The sequence below is a fragment of the Aquarana catesbeiana genome, linkage group LG04 (genome assembly GCF_042186555.1).
Source record: "Aquarana catesbeiana isolate 2022-GZ linkage group LG04, ASM4218655v1, whole genome shotgun sequence".
Taxonomy (NCBI): Eukaryota; Metazoa; Chordata; class Amphibia; order Anura; family Ranidae; genus Aquarana; species Aquarana catesbeiana.
In genome coordinates this window covers 139,801,552-139,826,601 of record NC_133327.1, presented here as the reverse complement: position 1 = coordinate 139,826,601, position 25,050 = coordinate 139,801,552, and the positions used below count along the sequence as shown (strand labels likewise).

The 25,050-nt window shown below is 44.1% G+C and overlaps 1 protein-coding gene across 2 annotated transcripts in view; it reads right to left on the bottom strand.

Moving 5' to 3' along the window:
* MYO7B (myosin VIIB) overlaps nt 1-25,050 on the bottom strand; it is a 422,737-nt gene that overhangs the window by 322,784 nt on the left and 74,903 nt on the right. The window lies entirely within an intron of this gene.

Here is a 25,050-nt window from a genome sequence, read left to right as displayed (position 1 = left end):
CACACACTTCATGGAATAATGGACAGGGCACTTAAGGCAGAACAGAAGGAGGAAGAGGAGGACTTCCTTACCTCTTAAGGCCCCCTTTATCCAGATATTATTCCTGCGGGCCTGCCGATCACACAAGAAGAAGAAGAGGAGAAGGAGGAGGATTGTGTCAGCATGGAGGTGGAGGATAACACTCAGCATCAGCAGCAGTCTTCAAGGGATCGTTTTCAGTCCCCAGAAACCCATGGAGTTGTACGTAGCTGGGAGGAGGTGGTTGAGTATCATGTGATCCTTAGTGACCCAGAGGACTCCGGACCGAATGCCTCTGCAAACTTACGCTGCATGGCCTCCTTGATCCTGCAAAGCCTGCGAAAGGACCCTAGGATTCGTGGTATCAAGGAGAGGGATCATTACTGGCTGGCAACCCTTCTTGATCCACATTACAAGGGTAAGGTTGCAGAACTTATCCAGCCTTCGCAGAGGGAGCAGAGGATGAAACATCTTCGGAAGGTCTTGCAGAAAGGTTTGTGCAATGTGTTTCCAGAGCCTGGGAGGTTACACTGGACTGGACAACGTATTGCTGAGGCTTTGTTCAGTCACAGAAAGAGCGGTGGAGAAGGTGGCCGGCTGACCGATGCCTTCAGACAATTCTTCAGTCCAAGGTCTGATCGGTTCCAGCAACCATCGCTAGCGTCTGAATTACATGGTGCAGGAATATCTAGGGGCAAGATCAGACTTGGAGACCTTTCAAACAGAACATCCACTGGATTACTGGTTCTTGAGGATGGACCACTGGCCAGAGCTTGCTCAATATGCAATCAAGCTACTGGCCTGTCCTGCATCCAGCGTTCTTTCTGAACGCACATTCAGTGCTGCTGGAGGCTTTGTAACCGATCACAGAGTGCACCTGTCCACAAACTCTGTTGATCGGCTCACATTCATAAAAATGAATCAGTCTTGGATCACCAGCTACCAAGCACCTGATGCTGATTTAACCGATTGAATTTTCTATGGATGTGGGATCCCTTGAAGACTGCATATGCTGAGTGACTATCCTATTATGCTGAGTGACTATTCCATTCCTCCTCAATCTTCATGATGATAGTTTCTAAGAATATTTTTGGTTCAGGACACCACCATCACTGCCTAAGGCCCAATTTTTCTGCCCCTGTTTAACAGGGGTGTGTAATTAAAAATTTTGATCAAATATTTAACAGCAGGGCTCGTTCCTGCGCTCAACAAGATTATCTGTGGGGGGGTTGCAGTGTTGTGGCACCACTGCCTAAGGCCCAATTTTTCTGCCCACTGTTTAACAGGGGCGTGTAATTACAATTTTTGATCAAATATTTAACAGCAGGGCTCGTTCCTGCGCTCAACAAGAGTATCTGTGAGGCTTTACAGTGTTGTGCCACCACCACCGCCAAAGACCCAATTTTTCTGCCCCTGTTTAGCAGGAGCATGTAATTACAATTTTTGCTGTAATATTTCACAGCAGGGCCCGTTCCTGTGCTCAACAAAAATATCTGTGAGGCTTTACAGTGTTGTGCCACCACCACCACCTAAGGCCCAATTTTTCTGCCCCTGTTTAAGAGGGGCACGTAATTACAATTTTTGATCTAATATTTCACAGCAGGGCCCGTTCCTGCGCTCAACAAGAGTATCTGTGAGGCTTTACAGTGTTGTGCCACCAACACCACCACCGCCTAAGGCCCAATTTTTCTGCCCCTGTTTAACAGATGCATGTAATTACAATTCTTGATATAATATTTCACAGCAGCGCCCGCCAAGAGTAACTATGAGGGCTTACAGTGTTCTGGTACCACCAACACCTAAGGCCCAATTTTCCGCAGAGTGTATAGGGCAGGCCGTATAGTATATACAGGCGGTCCCCTATTTTCAAACATCTTAACTTACAAACGACTCCTACTTACAAACGGAGGGAGACAACAGGAAGTGAGAGGAAATCTACCCCTAGGAAGGGAAAATTTTCTCCTGTAAGACTTAATATGGGAAAAAGGTGTCTCCACTGATGCTTATCACCAATCCTAGTTTCCCTAATAACTCAAAATTTTCAAAATCCAATTCTTATTGGGACAGAAAGTGAGGTGAAATCTTCTGAACAGGGGCACAGACAGCAAAACAAATGTTACAGCGGTGATAACCCTTCCCTATGTTATCCAAAAAGATAAAAATAGATTTTTTGGCTGGAGCTACACTTTAAAAACGTACCTGTTCCAAATTACAAACAGATTCAACTTAAGAACAAACCTACAGTCCCTATCTTGTTTGTAAACCGGGGACCGCCTGTATACTGCTGTTCAGAGTATATAGGGCCTGGGGGCCCCACGCCTTTTTTTTTTGTAATTTGGGTGCGGGGTTCCCCTTAATATCCATACTAGACCCAAAGGGCCCGATAATGGGCTGGGGGTGGGGGACCCATGCCATTTTCATCTATATTGCCAGGACCCGACATTACATTACAGCCGCAAGCAGCTTTAAATGACTTTTATTCCTTTAGAAATGTCATTTTGTGCAGGGACTGTTCTAAACACGGGAAAAATGCGCCACTTTACAGGCATACTGTAGTCACCCCCTAGGCACAACATTTAAAGGAATATTTCACTTTTATTGTTTCACTTTAAGCATTATTAAAATCACTGCTCCCGAAAAAACGGCCGTTTTTAAAACTTTTTTTTTGCAAAGATACATGTCCCCTGGGGCAGGACCCGGGTCCCCAAACACTTTTTATGACAATAACTTGCATATTAGCCTTTAAAATTTGCACTTTTGATTTTCCACGTTTGAGTCCCACTGACTTTACGCGAGTGAGGAAAAGCCGATCAACGGCTCTTCCTATTTACACTGTGATCAGCCGTGATTGGACATGGCTGATCACGTGGTGAAGAGTCTCCATCAGAGACTCTTTACCTAGATCGGTGTTGCAGTGCGTCAGACTGACACACCGCAACAATGATCGCCAAGATACGCGCCCCTGGCAGCTTGAAAGACGCCATATGACGTCCGGTCAGGATAACACAACCACTTTGCCGACGTCATTTTGCTATATGGCGGGCGGTAAGTGGTTAAAGAAGCCCATCCTGCTTCTAACTAATACACTGTGTTTTTACTTTATCCATCAGCCCATCTCCCACAGTTATTACCTTTTGTATCACTTGACCCTCCCTACCAGACTGTAAGTTCTAACAAACAGGGTCCTCCGATTCCTCTTGTACCAAATTGTATGGTAACTGTAATGTCTGCCTTCATTTTGTAAAGCACTGTGCAAACTGTTGGCGCTATATAAATCCTGTATGATAATAATAAACGAGGCGTTAAGCTGCCTCCTTACTGCTTGTTTCTAACCTCTAAAAGCTTGTACCACTATGCCGCAACCATGTGCATTTCATACAGTTGCAGCACAGCTCCATTCACCTGAAAAGATCATGTTTGGTGGGTGATACTGCCTGCCAAACATGACAGGGGGTTTAAATTTTGCTGCAGCCTTGGCATGAGTACACCATCTTCCGCTGCCTTTGCAACCTGCCGCTGCCTTTGCACACATTAAAATCTGCACTTTTTACTAGAAATTACTCTATAAAGTATATATTTTCTGAAAGCAGAGACCCTGGAGGAAAAATGTAATGTAATGTAACATGAAATGTAAACAGAAGCAGAGGAATTGATGTCATCTCTCCTCGTGGAGCCATTTTGTTCCGGCTCCCGAAGACAGAAGACATCAATGTGAGTTTGCACCAACACTACACTAACACTAGTACACATAGGCACATAACCCCCCCCATCACCCCCCCCCCCCCCGCACCCCCTGTCACAGTGACACCAATAGCAGTTTTTATTTTTTTACTGATCACTGCATTGTTGTCATTTGTGACTGTTATAAGTGTTAGGGCTGTTAGTGGTAGGCCCCTTTAGGTCTAGGCTACCCCCCTAACCCCCCCTAATAAAGGTTTAACCCCTTGATCGCCCCCAGTTAACTCTTTCACCCCCTGTCACCAGTGTCACTAATCAATCATTTTTCTGATAGCCATATAAGTGTCACGGGTGACGCTAGTTAGCCTGTTATTTAGGTTCACCATCAACTTTTTATAGCGTCAGGGACCCCCATATACTACCTAATAAAGGTTTTTAACCCCCTGATTGCCCCCTAGTTAACCCTTTTACCAGTGATCATCATATAAGTGTTACGGGTGAAGCTGGTCAGTTAGTTCTTTTATACCCACCGTTTATTACCCAGTAAAGGTTTAGCCCCCTGATCGCCCGGCGGGTGATATCAGTTAGGTTTTAGGATCAGATTAGTGCCAGTACCGCTAACACCCACGCACGCAGCATACACCTCCCTTAGTGGTATAGCGTCTGAACGGAACAATATCTGATCTGATCAGATCTATACTAGCGTCCCCAGCAGTTTAGGGTTCCCAAAAATGCAGTGTTAGCGGAATCAGCCCAGATACCTGCTAGAACCTGCATTTTGCCCCTCTGCCCAGCCCAGCCCACCCTAGTGCAGTATCGATTGATCACTGTCACTTACAAAACACTAAACACATAACTGCAGCATGCGCAGAGTCAGGCCTGATCCCTGCAATCGCTAACAGTTTTTTTGGTAGCGTTTGATACAGTTGCTGACAGCCTAGGAGCTTTTTTACATGTGAGTCTCACTAGTGTACCAGTAAATTTAGAGCTCAAAATGGCAAAACGAAGGCACACTAGTGAAGAGGCCTAAACGTTTCTGAGCATGACAGATAGTGAAGAAGAAGTCACTCATCTGTCAGATTCAGGCTCAGAATACGATCCTGTAGACGACAGCGACTCCATGACAGATAGCTCTGACTACGGAGTTGTGGTCCCTGCCAAGGTCAGGCGTACCAGACCTCGATCTTCTTCTGCTGTTCTTGTTGAGGTGTAAGAACCACAGGGCTCTCATAATGGAGCAGAGAAGTACTAGTGCTGCTCATCCTTCTGGTGAATTGGAAAGCACCAACGGCCTAGTACCCCCTGGTTGTAGTCAAACCAGCACTGCAGTAACACATGGTGACGTGGCGAGTCCCATAAGTGCAGTTCAAGCTGGCGAGGTGGCAAGCACAAGTAGTGTCCCTCTGCCACCAAGAAGACAAAGACAGTCCCGTCGTTCCAATAGTGTCCTTCCTGCAGAATTTGCCAATCCTAATTGGGAGCCCACCACTTCTGCAGCACCCGTACTTCCCCCATTCACTGGCCAACCCGGAATTCAGGTGGAAACAGTTGATTTTACGTCACTTGATTTTTATTTGCTGTCTTTCACCGAAGATCTCTATAGATCTATTGTGGACCAAAGTAATTTGTATGCTGAGTCTCTGGGGGGAGTCTCTGGGAGCCCATGTGTCAATGGGCTGTGGTTACAGGTCTGACCCTGCAACTGCATTTTTTGGCTGTTGGCTGTGCTGACTGATCACTCTTTTGTTTTGCTGCATATACCTTTACTATTTTGCGGTTTATCATGACCGCTAGGCATTAAGGGCTTTTAAAAAGTAGGTATTATTACCGGCTTTTGTAATATCTTTAATATAAGTGCGATTTATATGCAGTTGTATTAACTTAAGGACAATCTTTTTATTCCGTCCATATGAGCTCCCAGCGAATATTCTACCTAAGTTTTCTCCACTCTGGGGGCACCATTGTATGACTCTGGATAAAAGTTACATCTCCCCCTACAGGAGATCTGGCCACTCTGGGACCCAGGTGTGGATAAGCGTTGCCAAATTTCTGTGAGCAACATCTCCTGAGCACACCCTCACGCCCTTCAAGAGCTGGAAGATTGTATGTTTTTATTGTTATTGAATTAAATGTTATGTCCCTTTCTGATAAGGCCACATCGGCAAAACATGTTGAAAAATGTGGACATGATACCTATTTATACATATGTGATTACAGTCCGTTTCGCTGTCATTTAATAGGCAAATGTGTATGTACCTATAACTGTGTTATACACTGTATTTTTCACTTTTTATAAATTTTTGAAATAAATAATTTATTTTTAGATTTTAGTATGTTCATTCTCTATGTACCCTAAAAGTCCCCTATCTCCATTTTTTGCTTTTTCTAATTTGTATGCTGGTCAATTCATCACTGCTAATCCCCAGTCCTCCCTTGCCAGAGATTGGAAACCAATTACGGTTTCCGAATTTAAGACCTTTCTGGGCCTATCATTCGCCATGGGTATAGTTAAAATGAGTTTTTTTGCGCTCATATTGGTCCAATTTACCATATGCCCCTGTGCTCTGCCTCCATGGTCAGGGCACAATACGAGCAGATCTTGCGGTTCATGCATTTCAACAATGAACTCTGTCGTCCTCGTGGAGACCCTGGATACGATCGGCTCTACAAAATTCGGCCCCTCGTAAACCACTTCAACCAACGTTTTGCAGACTTGTTCACTCCCCATCAAGTTGTCTGCCTTGATGAGATCCTAATTAAGTTTCCTGGCCGCTTGTTTTTCAAACAGTATCTTCCCAGCAAGCGTGCCAGATATGGGGTCAAGATGTATAAGCTCTGTGACAGGGCCACAGGCTATACATGTAGTTTTATGGTTTACGAGGGAAGAGATAGTCACGTAGAGCCGCCAAACTGCCCAGATTACATAGGGAGCGCTGGCAAGATTCTGTGGGACTTGGTGTCACCCTTATTCGGAATGGGGTACCATTTGTATGTGGACAAGTCTTAAACGAGCGTGCCACTTTTTAGGCACTTGTTTGATCATCAGATTGGCGCATGTGGCACCGCATGATCTAATCACCGGGGCTTTCCCCAGCGGCTTGAAGATTCCCGTCTTAGGCTGGGGGAGACAACCTGCTTGAAGTGTAATAACTTGCTCGCTGTGAAGTGGAGGGATAATAAGAATGTTTTCGTTCTTTCCTCCCTTCATGCAGACACGACGGTCCAAATTCCTACGGCGACTGGTGTTGTGGAGAAACCCCTCTGTGTCCACGAATATAACCAAAATATGGGAGGGGTGGACCTCAACGACCAGTTGTTGGCGCCGTACCTAGTTGCCTGTAAGGCCAGACGCTGGTATAAAAAAGTGTCTGTATACTTATTTCAATTGGCTTTGCTGAACGCTTATGTGCTATACAGAGCTTCAGGACGGACTGGATCATTCCTTAAATTCCTGGAAGAGATCGGATATAGGCGTGACACCCGCTATTATTGTCCCTCCTGTCCTGACAATCCTGGTCTTTGCATTGGTGAATGTTTTGAACGCTACCATACACTAGTGGAGTTTTAGCATAGGGTACAGCACTGCACAGACTAGGACACACTTTCACAGGGTCTCCCAAGATGCCATCACATTTTGAGAGACCCGAATCTGGAACCGTTACAGTTACAAAAAAAAAAGTAAAAAACAAAAAAATATATACAATAAAAAAAACAAAAATAGTTGTCGTTTTATTGTTCTCTCTCTCTCTATTGTTCTGCTCTTTTTTACTGTATTCTATTCTGCAATGTTTTATTGTTATTACGTTTTATCATGTTTGCTTTTCGGGTATGTCATTTTTTTATACTTTACTGTTTACTGTGTTCTATTGTTAACCATTTTTTTGTTTTCAGGTACGCCATTCAACTGCAGTGTGGATTTATTTATCTTGACAGCAACAGCATTTGCTCCCACGATACATAAAGCCGTGACTCCAGCGCTGTAGGAGGTGATTTCACCACCACAGTTAAAAAAAGAGCATATATGCCAAAGCATGGGGGCAGCAGGGGTGGAGGAGCAATTTGCTCCTAACTTTTGGGGCGGATGCCCCTATGCTTCGGCATATATATATTTTAGGCACAGATTGCGTTAAAAATGTTTTATTTTTTACTATGTTTTTTTTGTATTTGCTTTGCAGGTATGGTATGTCTTACTGTTATACTGTAATTTTACTTTGTTTTATTGTTAACCATCATTTGCTTAGCAGGTACACCATTCAGTTGCAGCGTGGATTTATTTATCTTGACAGCAACAGCGTTTGCTCCCACGATACATAAAGCCGTGACTCCAGCGCTGTAGGAGGTGATTTCACCACCACAGTTAAAAAAAAGAGCATATATGCCGAAGCATGGGGGCAACAAGGGTGGAGGAGCAATTTGCTCCTAACTTTTGGGGCGGATGCCCCCATGCTTCAGCCTATATTTTTTAGGCCATTCAGCTGCAGCACTGATTTATTTATGGCCATCTTTAGAAGTGGGTGGATGAAAGGAGGTATGCTAATAGTGGGAAAACCCACCGATCAATCTCTTTTTTTGTTCAGCCCACAGGCTGCATGAAAACAAAGATTACAATACATCCCCAACAAGGACGAGCAACGTACTGGTATGTTGCTGGACTTTGAGTGTTTATACCAGGATGATGCCTGCGGGTTTAGGTATCATCTTGGTATCATTCTTTTCAACCAGCGGTCGGCTTTCATGTAAAAGCAATTCTAGTGGCTAATTAGCCTCTAGACTGCTTTTACAAGCAGTTTGAGGGAATGTCCCCCCCCCCCCACCGTCTTCCATGGTTTTCTCTGGCTCTCCTGTCCCAACAGGGAAACTGAGAATGCAGCCGGTGCTTCCACCAGCTGACCATAAAGCTGATCCGAGACCAGAATGGCTCCAATCATCTCTATGGCCTAAGAAACCGGAAGCTACAAGCATTTCATGACTTAGATTTCGCCGGATGTAAACAGCGCCATTGGGAACTTGGGAAAGCATTTTATCACACCAATCTTGGTGTGGTCAGATGCTTTGAGGGCAGAGGAGAGATCTAGGGTCTAATAGACCCCAATTTTTTTTAAAAAAAGAGTACCTGTCACTATCTATTGCTACCATAGGGGATATTTAGATTCCCTGAGATAACAATAACAATAAAAATGATAAAAAAATAAGGAACTGTTTAAAAAAAAATTAAAAAGCAAAATAAATAATTAAAAAAAAAAAAAAGCTTCGGTCTGGCGTCATATGTAAACAGCAATTGCACCATGCATGTGAGGTATCACCGCAAAGGTCAGATTGAGGGCAGTAATTTTAGCAGTAGACCCCTCCTCTGTAAATCTAAAGTGGTAACCTGTAAAGGTTTTTAAAAATGTATGTAGTTTGTCGCCGCTGCACGTTTGTGCGCAATTTTAAAGCATGTGGTGTTTGGTATCTATGTACTCAGCCTAAGATCATCTTTTTTATTTCATCAAACATTTGGGCAATATAGTGTGTTTAGTGCATTAAAATTTAAAAAGTGTGTTTTTTACAAAAAAATAGCGTTTGAAAAATCGTTGCGCAAATACTGTGTGAAAAAAAAGAAACACCCACCATTTTATTCTGTAGGGCCTTTGCTTTAAAAAAATATATAATGTTTGGGGGTTCAAAGTAATTTTCTTGCAAAAAAAAATTATTTTTTTCTTGTAAACAAAAAGTGTCAGAAAGGGCTTTGTTAGAAGAGTGGGTGATGTGTCACATAAGCTTCTAAATCTTGTGCATAAAATACCAGGACATGTACAACATGCCATGGGCATATGTGAAATTACACCCCAAAATACATTCTGTTGCTTCTCCTGAGTACAGGGATACCACGTGTGAGAATTTTTGGGAGCCTAGCCACATACGGGACCCCGAAAAGCAAGCGCCGCCTTAAGGCTTTCTAAGGGTGTAAATTTTTTATTTCATTCCTCACTACCTATCACAGTTTCGGAGGCCATGGAATGCCCAGATGGCACAAACCCCTCCCCAAATGACCCCATTTTGGAAAGTAGACACCCCAAGCTATTTACTGAGAGGTATGGTGAGTATTTTGCAGACCTCGTTTTCTGCAACAAAGTTTTGAAAATTGAAAAAAGAAAAAAAATACATTTTTCTTTCTTCATTTTCAAAAACAAATGAGAGCTGCAGAATACTCACCATGCCTCTCAACAAATAGCTTGGGTGTCTACTTTCCAAAATGGGGTCATTTGGGGGGTTGTGCCATCTTGGCATTTTATGGCCTTCAAAACCGTGATAGATAGTGAGGAGTGAAATCAAAAATTTACGCCCTTAGAAATCCTGAAGGCGGTGATTGGTTTTCAGGGCCCCGTACGCGGCTAGGCTCCCAAAAAGTCCCACACATGTGGTATCCCCATACTCAGGAGAAGCAGCAAATTGTATTTTGGGGTGCAATTCCACATATAACCATGGCATGTGTGAGAAATATATCATTTAGTGACAACTTTTTGTAAAAATTTTTTTTTTTTTTTGGTCATTATTCAATCACTTGGGACAAAAAAATTAAATATTCAATGGGCTCACAAGCTGATCGATCACTTTGAGGAGCTCAAAGTGGAGTTCTCCTTTATGAAACATGACATGCAGAAGTGGAGGGAGAAGGCGCAGGCTACTGACCACCGCATTGCTTCTCTAGAGGACAGGCCTTTAGACACAGCTGCGCAGGTGACAAAAAAGACCCTGTTGGAACACACTTTAAAGATGGCTGACATGGAAGACCGCATGAGAATGAACAATATAAGGCTGGTGGGGTTCCCCGAGGTAGTGGAGGGGAGGCACCCCGAAGAGTTTCTAGAAAAATGACTGATTGATCACATGGATCCTGGCACTTTCACAAAAATGTTTTCCATTGAACGGGCACACCGTATTCCAGGCCGGGCACCCCCAAAGGGAGCCCCCCCTAGATCCATGATAGCGAAGATACTGCACTCCGGGACCGGGAGAATATCCTGCGAGGTGGCTCAAATGGGCCCTGAGATGTCATTCGATGGCTATTGAATATCGATCTATCCTGACTTTTCTGCGGTCACCCAGAAACAGAGGGCCTCTTTTCAACCCATAACGAAAAGATTGAGGATCTCAACCTGATCTACAGTATGCTTTACCCTGCTAAGTTGCGTATAGTGGAAAATGGGAAAACATATTTTTTCAGTAACCCTACTGAAGCTTCGCAGTGGCTAGATGCACGTGGTCGCCAGAGAGTCAGATCCTCCTCCCGTTCGCCTTGATGTGGCCCCCCTGGAGAGAGCAGGTGGTCTGAGAAATGATGGAATTGTCAAGGACGGTCTATCTGGCTGTCTCTACTGCCTATAAAAATAATCCTTGTAATTTAGCCTTTTTTCTTTTGTCAGGACAGAAACTTTGAGATGGTCCTGCTGCTTTTGGGAGTTCATCCTTTTGAAATTTTATCTTTAATGCTTTACTGACATGCAACCCTCGTCACGGAGATATTGACACAGGAAATCTTTGATACCATGGTGTTTGTTGCTGACGTATGCCATTCTTATATGCTGAGTCTGTGGACTGCTCTCAGCTCTGCCATATTAAGCAAAAAGAAAAAGATTTTCTTTCCGATTATCAGGAACATTTTTTTTCTCGTTTTTTTGTTGGGAGAACTGTTTTTTGGTTTCTGGTAAAGAAAGGCCGTTTTCGGACGACCTGTTTTATGTGACAGTTTTTTTGTTTTTGTTTTTTAAATATTTTTATTGATTTGCAATAAGAAAAACAAAAAAAGAAACAATAAAAAACATTTCAACATACATAGGTCTTACATGGTTTCAATATAGTCCCTGTGGGTACTTCACTTTTGTTGTCTCATATATAAATATCAGACATATAACACAGATTGTGATGATTAGTATAGCAGCGCAGTCCACTGGGTCATTAGGTAACGTGGTTTATGTGACAGTTTTAACCACTTCAGCCCCGGAAGGATTTACCCCCTTCCTGACCAGAGCACTTTTTACAATTTGGCACTGCGTCGCTTTAACTGCTAAATGCGCGGTCATGCAATGCTGTACCCAAACAAAATTTGCGTCCTTTTCTTCCCACAAATAGAGCTTTCTTTTGATGGTATTTGATCACCTCTGCTGTTTTTATTTTTTGCGCTATAAACGGAAAAAGACCGAAAAAAAAAAAAAAAAAATGATATTTTCTACTTTTTGTTATAAAAAAAATCCAATAAACTCAATTTTAGTCATACATTTAGGCCAAAATGTATTCGGCCACATGTCTTTGGTAAAAAAAATGCCAATAAGCGTATATTTATTGGTTTGCGCAAAAGTTATAGCGTCTACAAGCTAGGGTACATTTTCTGGAATTTACACAGCTTTTAGTTTATGACTGCCTATGTCATTTCTTGAGGTGCTAAAATGGCAGGGCAGTACAAAACCCCCCCAAATGACCCCATTTTGGAAAGTAGACACCCCAAGGAAATTGCTGAGAGGCATGTTGAGCCCATTGAATATTAATTTTTTTTTGTCCCAAGTGATTGAATAATGACAAAAAAAAAAAAAAAATTACAAAAAGTTGTCACTAAATTATATATTGCTCAAACATGCCATGGGAATATGTGAAATTACACCCCAAAATACATTCTTTTGCTTCTCCGGAGTACAGGGATACCACATGTGTGAGAATTTTTGGGAGCCTAGCCACATACGGGACCCCGAAAACCAATCACCGCCTTCAGGATTTCTAAGGGCGTAAATTTTTGATTTCACTCCTCACTACCTATCACAGTTTTGAACGCCATAAAATGCCCAGATGGCACAAAACCCCCCCAAATGACCCCATTTTGGAAAGTAGACACCCCAAGCTATTTGCTGAGAGGCATGTTGAGTCCATGGAATATTTTATATTTTGACACAAGTTGCGGGAAAGTGACAATTTTTTTTTTGCACAAAGTTGTCACTAAATGATATATTGCTCACACAGGCCATGGGCATATGTGGAATTGCACCCCAAAATACATTTAGCTGCTTCTCCTGAGTATGGGGATACCACATGTGTGGGACTTTTTGGGAGCCTAGCCGCGTACGGGACCCCGAAAACCAAGCACCGCCTTCAGGCTTTCTAAGGGCGTAAATTTTTGATTTCACTCCTCACTGCCTATCACAGTTTCGGAGGCCATGGAATGCCCAGGTGGCACAAACCCCCCCCAAATGACCCTATTTTGGAAAGTAGACACCCCAAGCTATTTGCTGAGAGGCATGGTGAGTATTTTGCAGCTCTCATTTGTTTTTGAAAATTAAGAAAGACAAGAAAACATTTTTTTTTTCTTTTTTCAATTTTCAAAACTTTGTGACAAAAAGTGAGGTCTGCAAAATACTCACTATACCTCTCAGCAAAGAGCTTGGGGTGTCTACTTTCCAAAATAGGGTCATTTGGGGGGTTTTGTGCCACCTGGGCATTCCATGGCCTCCGAAACTGTGATAGGCAGTGAAGAGTGAAATCAAAAATTTACGCCCTTAGAAAGCCTGAAGGCGGTGCTTGGTTTTCGGGGTCCCGTACGCGGCTAGGCTCCCAAAAAGTCTCACACATGTGGTATCCCTGTACTCAGGAGAAGCAAAAGAATGTATTTTGGGGTGTAATTTCACATATTCCCATGGCATGTTTGAGCAATATATCATTTAGTGACAGCAAAAAAAAATAAAAAATTTGTCTTTTTCCCGCAACCTGTGTCACAATATAAAATATTCCATGGACTCGACATGCCTCTCAGCAAATAGCTTGGGGTGTCTACTTTCCAAAATGGGGTCATTTTGGGGGGTTTGAACTGTCCTGGCATTTTATGCACAACATTTAGAAGCTTATGTCACACATCACCCACTCTTCTAACCACTTGAAGACAAAGCCCTTTCTGACACTTTTTGTTTACATGAAAAAATTATTTTTTTTTGCAAGAAAATTACTTTGAACCCCCAAACATTATATATTTTTTTAAGCAAATGCCCTACAGATTAAAATGGTGGGTGTTTCATTTTTTTTTTCCACACAGTATTTGCGCAGCGATTTTTCAAACGCATCTTTTGGGGAAAAAACACACTTTTTAAAATTTTAATGCACTAAAACACACTATATTGCCCAAATGTTTGATGGAATAAAAAAGATGATCTTAGGCTGAGTACATGGATACCAAACATGACATGCTTTAAAATTGCGCACAAACATGCAGTGGCAACAAAATAAATACATTTTTAAAAGCCTTTAAAAGCCTTTACAGGTTACAACTTTAGATTTACAGAGGAGGTCTACTGCGAAAATTACTGCCCTCGATCTGACCTTCGCAGTGATACCTCACATGCATGGTGTAATTGCTGTTTACATTTGACGCCAGACCGACACTTGCGTTCGCCTTAGCACGAGAGCAGGGGGGGGACAGGGGCGCTTTTTTTTTTTTTTTCTTTATTATTTTTTTGCTTTTTATCTTATTTTTAAACTGTTCCTTTCATTTTTTTTAAATCATTTTTATTGTTATCTCAGGGAATGTAAATATCCCCTATGATAGCAATAGGTAGTGACAGGTACTCTTTTTTGAAAAAATTGGGGTCTATTAGACCCTAGATCTCTCCTCTGCTCTCAAAGCATCTGACCACAATAAGATCGGTGTGATAAAATGCTTTCCCAATGGCGCTGTTTACATCCGGCGAAATCTAAGTCATGAAATGCTCGTAGCTTCCGGTTTCTTAGGCCATAGAGATGTTTGGAGCCACTCTGGTCTCTGATCAGCTCTATGGTCAGCTGGCTGAATCACCGGCTGCATTCTCAGGTTCCCTGTTGAGACAGGAGAGCCAGAGAAAAACACGGAAGACGGTGGGGGGGGGATTCCCTCCCACTGCTTGTAAAAGCAGTCTAGAGGCTAATTAGCTGCTAGGATTGCTTTTACATGAAAGCCGACCGCTGGCTGAAAAGAATGATACCAAGATGATACCTAAACCTGTAGGCATCATTCTGGTATAACCACTCAAAGTCGTGAATGGCGTACCTGAAGACAAAAAAATGGTTAGCAATAAAACACAGTAAACGGTAAAGTATAAAAAATTGCATACCTGAAAAGCAAACGTGATAAAACATAATAACCATAAAACATTGCAGAATAGAATACAGTAAAAAAGAGCAGAACAATAGAGAGAGAATAGAGAGAGAGAGAACAATGAAACGACATTATTTTTTATTTTATATATATATATATATTTTTTTTTACACTTTTTTTTTGTAACTAACTTTTATAACTGTAACCGGTTCCAGGTTCGGGTCTCTCAAAATGCGATGGCATCTTGGGAGACCCTGTGAAAGTGCGCCTAGTCTGTGCAATGCTGTACCCTGCGCTAATACTCAACTTACGGAAACATTCGGCCAACTATGCTGGCTCAGTTGGGCCTGAGGCCGGAATCCTACATCAAACCACACTGACGGCGCTTGAAAGTGGCCGTCCTGGCTTGCCCTCCCTGAGTGCCCGTGATGTCCGGTTACGCTACCTGGAGTACTTTGCGGGTAGGGGGGCTATCAATATGCCAGACAATATGTGAAGCCTTTTTAAAATTAAAAAAAAAAAGAAAATCTTTGTGGACATTTACTGCTTGTGTTTGTTTTAGCTGACCCTGACAGAAATGTTTTGAGTGCAGAAAATGTTGTGATTGGGTAACCTTATACAAAGCACTGTTGGCTGTTAGTTCCTAAATGCAAAAACACATTTCACTACAAGTGCACTTGCAACTGCACTGAAACTGCACTTGTAGTGCAAAGAGGATTTGCCCTTAGGAAATAACCCCCACTTTTGCATAAGACAGCTATTACATCACCCCAAAAGTGTTGTAGTGTTGAGACAATAATCCACACATTCTTGAGTAAGCCACTTTTTTATACCTGCACAATCACATGTGCATTTACCAAAGGTTTTTAAAACAAACCAACATGTTTGTTGTATAACAATTTTTGCAGTAGCATTATCAAAAATTGAAATGTCCATTTCAGATAAAACAGGCCTGTGTAAAACCAACAAGAAAGCCAAAAAACTTGAACTTACAAAGTTCACATTAGGTAAAACCTGAAGGCTATATCAGACATCAGTATTTAGGAACTGGGTTTGATATAGCGTTCAGATGGGGGGAAATCACCCCTGGAAAAGCCAAATTTGGAAGATGCACACAAATTTACCAATGTCAACATGTGCTATCTGCCATCAGGGGGGATCAAGGGACGTGTTTTGGGGGAGCAAGCCCTTCCTCAACGCGACTTTATAATTGAGGAAGGGGTTGCACCCCCAAAACGCGTCCATTGATCTCCCATGATGGCAGATAGCACATGTTGGCACACTGTGTGCATCCTCCAAATTTGGCTTTTCAAAACATTTCCAAAAAATTTAAAAGATTGAACCACAATACAAAAAGTGATTTTGTGGGGTTTTAAATTCGCCCCAAAACATCAATGATGTTATTATTTTTTTTAATAACATCATGGATTTTTTGCTGGATGTTTTGCAGTTCGGCATTACACCCCATGATCTCCCCGATCAGGATCTGGGCACTTTCTGAAGTAAAGCGTTCTCTATCCCTCACATCACGATCACCTAAAAAGAGATAAAGAAAAAAAAAAACAGGTCTCAAAAATCTGCCACCATCCATCTCTTTTACCTGAGCCTGTGGTCACAGACACTCACCTGTTGTGGTGCCAATCTCCACCACGTCTTCTTCTTCCTCCTGCTCAGCTTGTGTTGGTGTAAGTTCCCCTTCTTCCAGAGGTGGGGGGTCTCTGGTCTCCTCGGATGAGGGGTGTCCTCCGAGTCTTTTCTCCCCTATGTAAAACAAAAATGGTATAATTAGCACACAGATATTTGATGGCAGAACTAGAAATAGGAAACATTGCTTGGAAGTGGGGTACAACTGTCAATTTTAGCCGAGTTCCAAGATGTATTTTTTTTATTGCCCTTTGTCAAGCTGCAATACTTTACCTGTTTAGTACAAGCTTCACAGATGGAGACCCCCCTATAGTATACACTGGAGCACCTGTGTGGCCCCCTAATAAAAATGGTGTTCTTGTGTCCCACACTAGTGCTCCAGTGTCCAGATGTGAAAACAGCTGCTAAGTGTCCTCTCCTTACACACAATCTAGTTTGCATTTCATTCTACTAACAAACCCATCTACACAAACAACTATTTGGCATCCAAGTAGGCCCAAAAAAAATGTAGGAAAATGCATATGGCCTAAACAATGGTGTTCTAGAGGCCGAAAGAAAAATGTTTGATACGAACGAATAATGGGCCCATGAACATTAAAGTTGCCCTTTTAAACGTTACAATTAATCAAAGCATATGGAGCAGCACGAACGTAATAAAGACAGAAAGAATACGAACACAGCACAACTACTTACTTTTTTGCAGCACTCTCCGGATCTTTCGGTACTGCTCTGGCTCTCTCAACTTCAGGTCCGACCACCGCTTCCTGAGCTGATCTTTAGATCTTCGTACCCCGAAATTCCTGTGAAGGCTTTTGACCACTTTCGCCATGATCTTGGCCTTTCTGATGTTGGGGTTGGGGTAAGGCCCATACTTTCCGTCATAGTCGGACTTCTTCATGATGTCAACCATCTCCAACATCTCCCCAAAGGACATATTTGTGGCCTTAAAACGTCTCCTTCTGGATCGGGACGTGTCCGGATCCAGGCTTTCCTCCTCCTCCTCCTCGTTGCTAGAATTAGCATGCACCTGCTGTAACTCCGCCATGTGCTCTTCACCCACTGCGCCGAAGGAAAAGGGGCAGGGAATAGACTAAAAAGAACGTCAGGGGCGGGCGGAGTTACACGCATGTGCAGTGTGTATAAAGCGTAACACGCGTGCATATTACGTACGATCTGTGAGCGGAGGAAGGAGCATTGGACGCACCGATCGTAAGAATGAAGGTAAGAGACAAACTTGTGCCTATACTGCTTCTAGATTTGTGGCCTTAAAACATCTCCTTCTGGATCGGGACGTGTCCGGATCCAGGCTTTCCTCCTCCTCCTCCTCGTTGCTAGAATTAGCATGCACCTGCTGTAACTCCACCATGTGCTCTTCACCCACTGCGCCAAACGAAAAGGGGCAGGGAATAGACTAGAAAGAACGTCAGGGGCGGGCGGAGTTACACGCATGCGCAGTGTGTATAAAGCGTAACACGCGTGCGTATTACGTACGATCTGTGAGCGGAGGAAGGAGCATTGGACGCGCCGATCGTAAGAACGAAGGTAAGAGACAAACTTGTGCCTATACTGCTTCTAGATTGAGGCCTATGTTGTAACAAGATTAGGAGAGCTTTGTCTGACATTAGGCTTTGTCTTGTGTTGTGTCTTGCAGTGAACATGGATATGCTACTCAAAGATAATGACTTCATGTGAGTATTCATAGATATGTTACGGGAGCTGCCCTGTCTGTGGGAGATTAACCACCCCCATTTCAAGAACCAAAGAGGAAGGCAGCACTGGTGCAATTGTGTGAAATTGTGACGCAGGTGATCCCCACGGCAGACATCACATATTTAAAGATATTAATTGGTTGCCTGAGGAGCACATATCTAAGGGAGCGCAAGAAAGTCCAGGATTTGCAGAGATCCGGAGCAGCAGATGACATCTATGTCCCCAGGATGTTGTACTACGACAGGCTGCATTTTATGGCAGGCCAGACTGAACCCAGGCCATCCCTCACCAGTCTTCCTTCCACGCTTCCTTCCCCCCCGGCTGAGGCTTCTGACGCCCAACCTGGGCCTTCCAGGCCACATGTGGAGGAGCCCAGATTGAGCCAGGTATAGCATTCCTCTAAATATTTCTGCTTGTCCAATCAATGATGTTAACTAGATGTTAGATGGGAGTACTAATTTAGGATTGTGATTGATGATGCAAAACATTACAACCATGTCCCTTTTTCATACACAGGGATGTCTCAGCCAGGAGGTGGCCGGGCCGAGCCAGCTGGCTGATCTGCAGGTCCCTCCACCCCCCCTGAAAAGAGAAAGTGGCAGTAGGAGGAGTGCCCTAGAGGAGGCTGCTATAGGATTCTTTTGGAGGGCTACAGAGGTCCTGGGAGCACCCCACACCATGGAGGAGAACATTGCTGCCTTCATTGCATATAAAATGCAGAGGATGGAGGAGGGCCAACAAGTCATGTGTGAGGCCCTCATATTGGAGGCTCTTGAGAAAGGTATGAGGGGCCAAATGACACCTCAGACACACCTTTGGGATGGTCCTCCTCCTCCTCCTGCAGGTCCTCCTCCTCCTCCTCCTTCTCCTCCAGGTCTCCCCAGTCCTCCTCCAGGTCCTCCTAGTCCTCCTCCTCCTCCTGCAGTCCTCCTCCTCCTCCTCCTTCAGTCCTCCTCCAGGTCCTCCCAGTCCTCCTCCAGGTCCTCCTCCTGCCACATCTCCAACTGCTCAGCCACAGCCCGGAAGGAAGCGTGTAAAGGAAGACCAGACAGTGATTGCCCTGGGTTCAGTCTGGTCGGCCAAAAGATGCAGCCTCTTGTGGTACCACAGCCTGGGGACACAGATGTCATCTGCTGCTATCCGGATCTCTGCGAATTCTGGACCAGACTGCCCTCCCTTACATATGGACTCCTCAGGCCACCAATTTTGATGTTCAAGAATTGATGTCTGCCGTGGGGGTCCCAGGCTTCGCTAATTTCTCCTGTTGATCCAGTGTTGCCTTCCTCTTTGTTTGGTTCTGAGCCCTTAATAAAGGATTTTTGTTTTGAATTATACTCTCCTATGTGTTTTACTTCAAAAAGGACAGTTGGTTTGTGAGGATTCAGGTACATTTCAAATATACAATGTGAAATGAACAAGGGACACCAACAACAAACAATCTCCTTGAGATTAAATAATAAAAGATATCAATGGTGTTGGGGTAACTTGACACACAAAACACACCCAAAAATATTCTGGAGTAAAAATAAAAATAACATTGAACAAAGATCAGCCTTGGAAAAAATCAAAACATTAAAGAAAAAAAAAGGCAGAAAATCCAAAAAATAATAATATAAAACTGTCAGATGTGACAACTAATAACAATATATTCAGGGAATCCCACTAAAAAAACACAAATAATGTTTGTGAGAAGTGTGTGTGAATATGAGCAGCAAAACAACTTAATTCTTGTCACATTATAAAGAAGAAGAGAGTGCGCTGTATTAAACCATTTTGAACATTGCAGCGTGACGAAAGTTCTGTATCCATTGCGAACGCTAAGTTTACCAGAACGAGCTGTCCCGTCTCTGAATTTCTTCTGAGCATGCGTGGCACTTTGTGCGTCGGAACAGGCCACACATGGTCGGAATTGACGCGATCGGATTTTGTTGTCGGAAAATTTTATCTCCTGCTGTCCAACTTTGTGTGTCGGAAAATCCGATGGAAAATGTCCGATGGAGCCCACACACGGTCGGAATTTCCGACAACACGCTCCGATCGGACATTTTCCATCGGAAAATCCGACCGTGTGTACGGGGCATTACAGTGATGTCTTCTCTCCTCGGCGCCGGAACGGAAAATACCGAGCCAAGGAGACATGACATCATTTCCTTTGCTGCTGTTTAGCATGCAGCAGCAAAGGAAGATTCTCATTGGCTGGGAGTGATCGCGAGGGGGAGGCCACGAACGGATGGTCTCCCCCTCACCTCTCATCGCTCCCAGACCAAAGCCGACTGCCTCGGGCACCGGGGGGGGGGGTCCGATCAGACCCCCCACCCGCGGGAGGCAGATCACGTACAGGTACGTGATTCTGCCTGCCCGTGCCATTCTGCCGACGTATATCGTCGTGAGACGGTCGGCAAGTGGTTAAGTCGCATCTCTGCTGCCTATCTGAACTCAGGTTATGGGTAAAAAGTGCCTAGCAAGTTGGGGCTGGGTGCGGGGAGGGGGGTGGGGGAAGGGGGGGTTTTCAGTGGGGCCGTTAAGGGGTCATGAATATTATGCTCTATATTTATGGGAGGAGAAGCCTGGAGCCTCGTTTTTTTTTTGGCCGGCTATATCTCAAGGGGATTTTTTTCATATCTTTCACTCATGGAGGTAAATCTTAAGATTTTGGCCTGAAATGTCAGGGGCCTCAACGCTAAATTTAAACACTCATTGGTTTTTGACTACATTAAAAAATACAAGCCTCACCTAATACTACTTCAGGAGACACATCTCCAGGGCTCCAGGCTCCTCTCTCTGAAAAGGGCTCACATTGCGGGGGCTTACCATGCCAGTTACTCCTCCTATGCGAGGGGGGTTTCTACTTTAGTTACTAAGGCTATGCTCATATCCATTCATGCAGTCCGGACTGACATTAAAGGGAGGTATGTTATATTGGTGATACAAGTGATGAATAGACTACTAACACTTGTAAACGCATATGTCCCTCTTCCTTTTTCGCTAGCTCATTTGGATGACATGATACAGGCTACTTATGAGATAGCGGAGGGGAAGATCTTAATTTTAGGTGATTTCAACTCTGTATCTGTACCAACTTTGGATAGACTGGGGGCAGCATCTGACACTCCAGCCCCCCTTGTGGGGTTGATGTCTACTCATGGACTTAGAGATGTCTGGCGGTTTCATTATCCTGATGTTAGGGAGTACTCCTGTTATTCGGACACGCACAAGACTCTCTCCAGAATAGACACTATCTTGACAGAGGGGGAGGGAATGGATATGGTTGGGAAGGTTTCCTATCTACCCAGAGCCCTATCTGACCATTCTTGCATATTATTGGAACTTAAGTTAGGACCAAAACCAGGTATACGCTTGTGGTGGATGGAGACTAGTTGGCTTCAGGAGGAATATATAAAGCTTAAGTGTACAGAGGCCATTAAACAGTTCTGGGTCGAAAATGGTAATTTTGGGTCATCTCCTGTTCAGTGGGAGGCTTTTAAGGCCACACTGAGGGGAGTGTTCATAGCAGAGGTACATGGGTTCAAGAAACAGTTAGCTTCTACAATACAGCTTAAAGAAACGGAGGTGACTTTGGCAGAAGCAGAATATATTAGATAGATGGTCTCCCCTCGGAGTGGTATTATACTTTTAGGTATGGTCTGGCCCCTCGCTTGCTTAGGGTGTTTGATGCGGTGAGATCGGACGGTAGACTACCTCCATCGATGAGGGAGGCCTTGGTTGTCCTGATTCCGAAGGGGAGGAAGGACCCCCGAGAATGTGACTCCTACCGTACAATCTCGCTGATGAACGCTGACACAAAGATCCTGGCCAAAATACTTGCAGGCAGGCTACAGTCATCCCAAAATTGGTACATGCGGATCAAACAGGATTTATCCAGGGACGTTGTGCACAGATGAACATTAGAAGACTCTTTGTGAATCTTCAAACTGTCCATGACAACTCCGGGACTAGAATGGTGGTCTCTTTAGATACTAAGAAGGCTTTTGACTCCGTAGAGTGGTCTTATTTGTTCCACCTATTTGAGTCATATGGCTTTGGCCCTGTTTTCATTTCATGGGTACAGCTCTTGCACACGGATCCGCTGATTAGACTGAGGGTTAATGGTATTATTTCAGACCCATTCCCTATATTCCGGGGCACCAGGCAGGGGTGTCCTCTTTCACCCCTCCTGTTTGCCCTGGCTATAGAGCCCTTAGTGGTTAAGATAAGATCTACTTCAGATTTGACTGGTCTGAGGCTTGGGGAGTTTGAGGAGCAGGTGTCACTCTATGCAGATGACATGATGCTATAGCTGCAGGATCCGGGACCCTCGCTCTCAGAAGCCTTCCGATTGATTCAGGAGTTTGGAGACTACTCCGGATTTCGCATAAATTGGAAAAAATCCTCCCTTTTCCCTATTGATGATGCGGTGGTAGTTCCGCCGGATTGTCCCATTCCTTTATCCACCTCTTTCAGGTACCTGGGGATTGAGGTGCAGCTTCCCATCTCTAGGTACCTGGAGACCAATTTGTCGCCTATTGTGGTGTGTTGCGTTTGATATAAAATATAATTTTTCTATAAGACTCATAGCATTCTGGTGTCACAGAGACAGACTTTCTCAAACAAATGTTGGATACAATGGGAATGTAGATTTCATTGTTGTACAGTCTATTGTCTCTATAGCTACAGTAAACAGGTAAGAGAGTACCTTTCAAACTGAAGCTACTGAGATGTAGTTTTGTCAGTTGCTAAGGTAATGGAGTTTGTAACAAACTGACATAAAAAGACTTATGATGCCTGACACACACACACACACCATCATGCTGTAAGATCAGAAGCCACCCATGATAGAAGAATCGTGCCTGATCCTCCAGAAGAATTGTTGCCAATGGAGATCATGAACATACAGTAATGGGGCGTACACACGGTCGGACTTTTCAGCTACAAAAGTCTGACAGACTTTCAACAGACTTTCGACTGACTTTTGGCGGACTTTCTAACGACCGGACTTGCCTACACACGATCACAATAAAGTCCAACGGATTCGTACGTGATGACGTACACCAGACTAAAATAAGGAAGTTGATAACCAGTAGCCAATAGCTGCCCTAGCGTCGGTTTTTGTCCGTCGGACTAGCATACAGACGAGCGGATTTCTGGGTTCGGCGGAGTTACGACGTAAAGATTTGAAGCAAGTTCCAAATCTAAAGTCCGTCAGATTTGCGACTGGAAAAGTCCGCTGAAAGTCCGGGGAAGCCCACACACGATCGGATTGTCCGCCGGATTTGGTCCGTCGGTCTTTTGTAGCCGAAAAGTCCGACCGTGTGTACGCCCCATTACAGAAGATAAGTAACTTTTTAAGTGTATTTGTACTGTTATGCCGCGTACACACGGTCGGACTTTTCGACCGGACTGGTCCAACGGACGCCGACAGACCAAATCCGGCGGACAATCTGATCGTGTGTGGGCTCCACCGGACCTTTAGCGGACTTTTCCAAATCTGACGGACTTGAGATTTGGAACTTGCTTCAAATCTTTACGTCGTAACTCTGCCGGACCCAGAAATCTGCTCATCTGTATGCTAGTCCAATGGACAAAAAACGTCGCTAGGGCAGCTATTGGCTACTGGCTATCAACTTCCTTATTTTAGTCTGGTGTACGTCATCGCGTACGAATCCGTTGGACTTTTGTGTGATTGTATGTAGTTAAGTCCGTTCGTTAGAAAGTCCGCCGCAAGTCTGCCAAAAGTCCGTCGAAAGTCTGTCGAAAGTCTGTCGGACGGGCTGTCGGACTTTTGTAGCCAAAAAAGTCTGACCGTGTGTACGCGGCATTAGAGACCATAGGTTGTTCAGTTGCTAGGCATTTTGCTTGTTATAGCTATCTGCCAGTCTTGTATTGTATTCCTAATATTGTAATAGTTTTGTATATACAGCATCTTTGTATAGTAAAAGCACATTTACACACTGCAGAAATCTCAGCTTCCTTGCTTATACCACAGAGTAACCTTGCTAGATAAATTCAAGCAAAACATTTGGGGGCTCGTGCCGCAATCTGTGCTATAGTTTAATTGAAGCAGACCTGTTTTTTCTGTAGTGTGTTGTGTAGCTTGTTCTAGGTAAAATGCTGCGTAAGCTGTTTAGGAAAAGCAAGGCTGCAGAGGGTTCTGGTGGCCAGAAGGAAGTGTGCAGCTTACCTATCTGGGCCAGAGACAATGAGTGGGAGCCTCTTGCTAAAGAATTTGTGAAGTATGCTTCTCCCTTGAAGCTGACTTGGGGTGATAAAGTCTCAGATCATTTTGTAGATTTTAGCCTTAAGGGTTTGGATTTAAGTAAAAAAGAGAAGAGGACAGTGTCCACAGTGGGCTGGTATTACCTTAATGCTATTTACACCTAATCACAGAGAAGGGAGAAGGCAGAGGCAGAAGTTAAGGTATTAAAAGACCAGCTAGCAGTTGCTTCAGAGTGTGTGCGTTCAACTGCTAGTTGGGCTGATGATTTACAAGAGCGGTGTGCAGCCCTCATGACCAAATCAATTAATGCCTTAACCACTTCCTGACCGGTGCATGCAGATGTGTGTCGGCAGAATGGCACGGCTGGGCAAATGGGCATACCCGTACGTCCCTTTGAATTTGCCACCGTGCCATTGCGTGCGCGGGCGCCGGCCGGGAGCTCCGTGAGTCGGGTCGCGGGTCCCACAGACTCAGTCGCCACGGGGATACCCACGATCGCCTCATGGAGAAGACAAACGGGGAGATGCTAATGTAAACAAGCATCTCCCCGTTCTGCCTAGTGACAGTGTCACTGATCTCTGCTCCCTGTGATCGGGAGCAGAGATCAGTGACGTGTCACACGTAGCCACGCCCCCCACAGTTAGTAACACGCCCCAGGACATACTTAACACCTCCCTAGCCCCCTAGTGGTTAACTC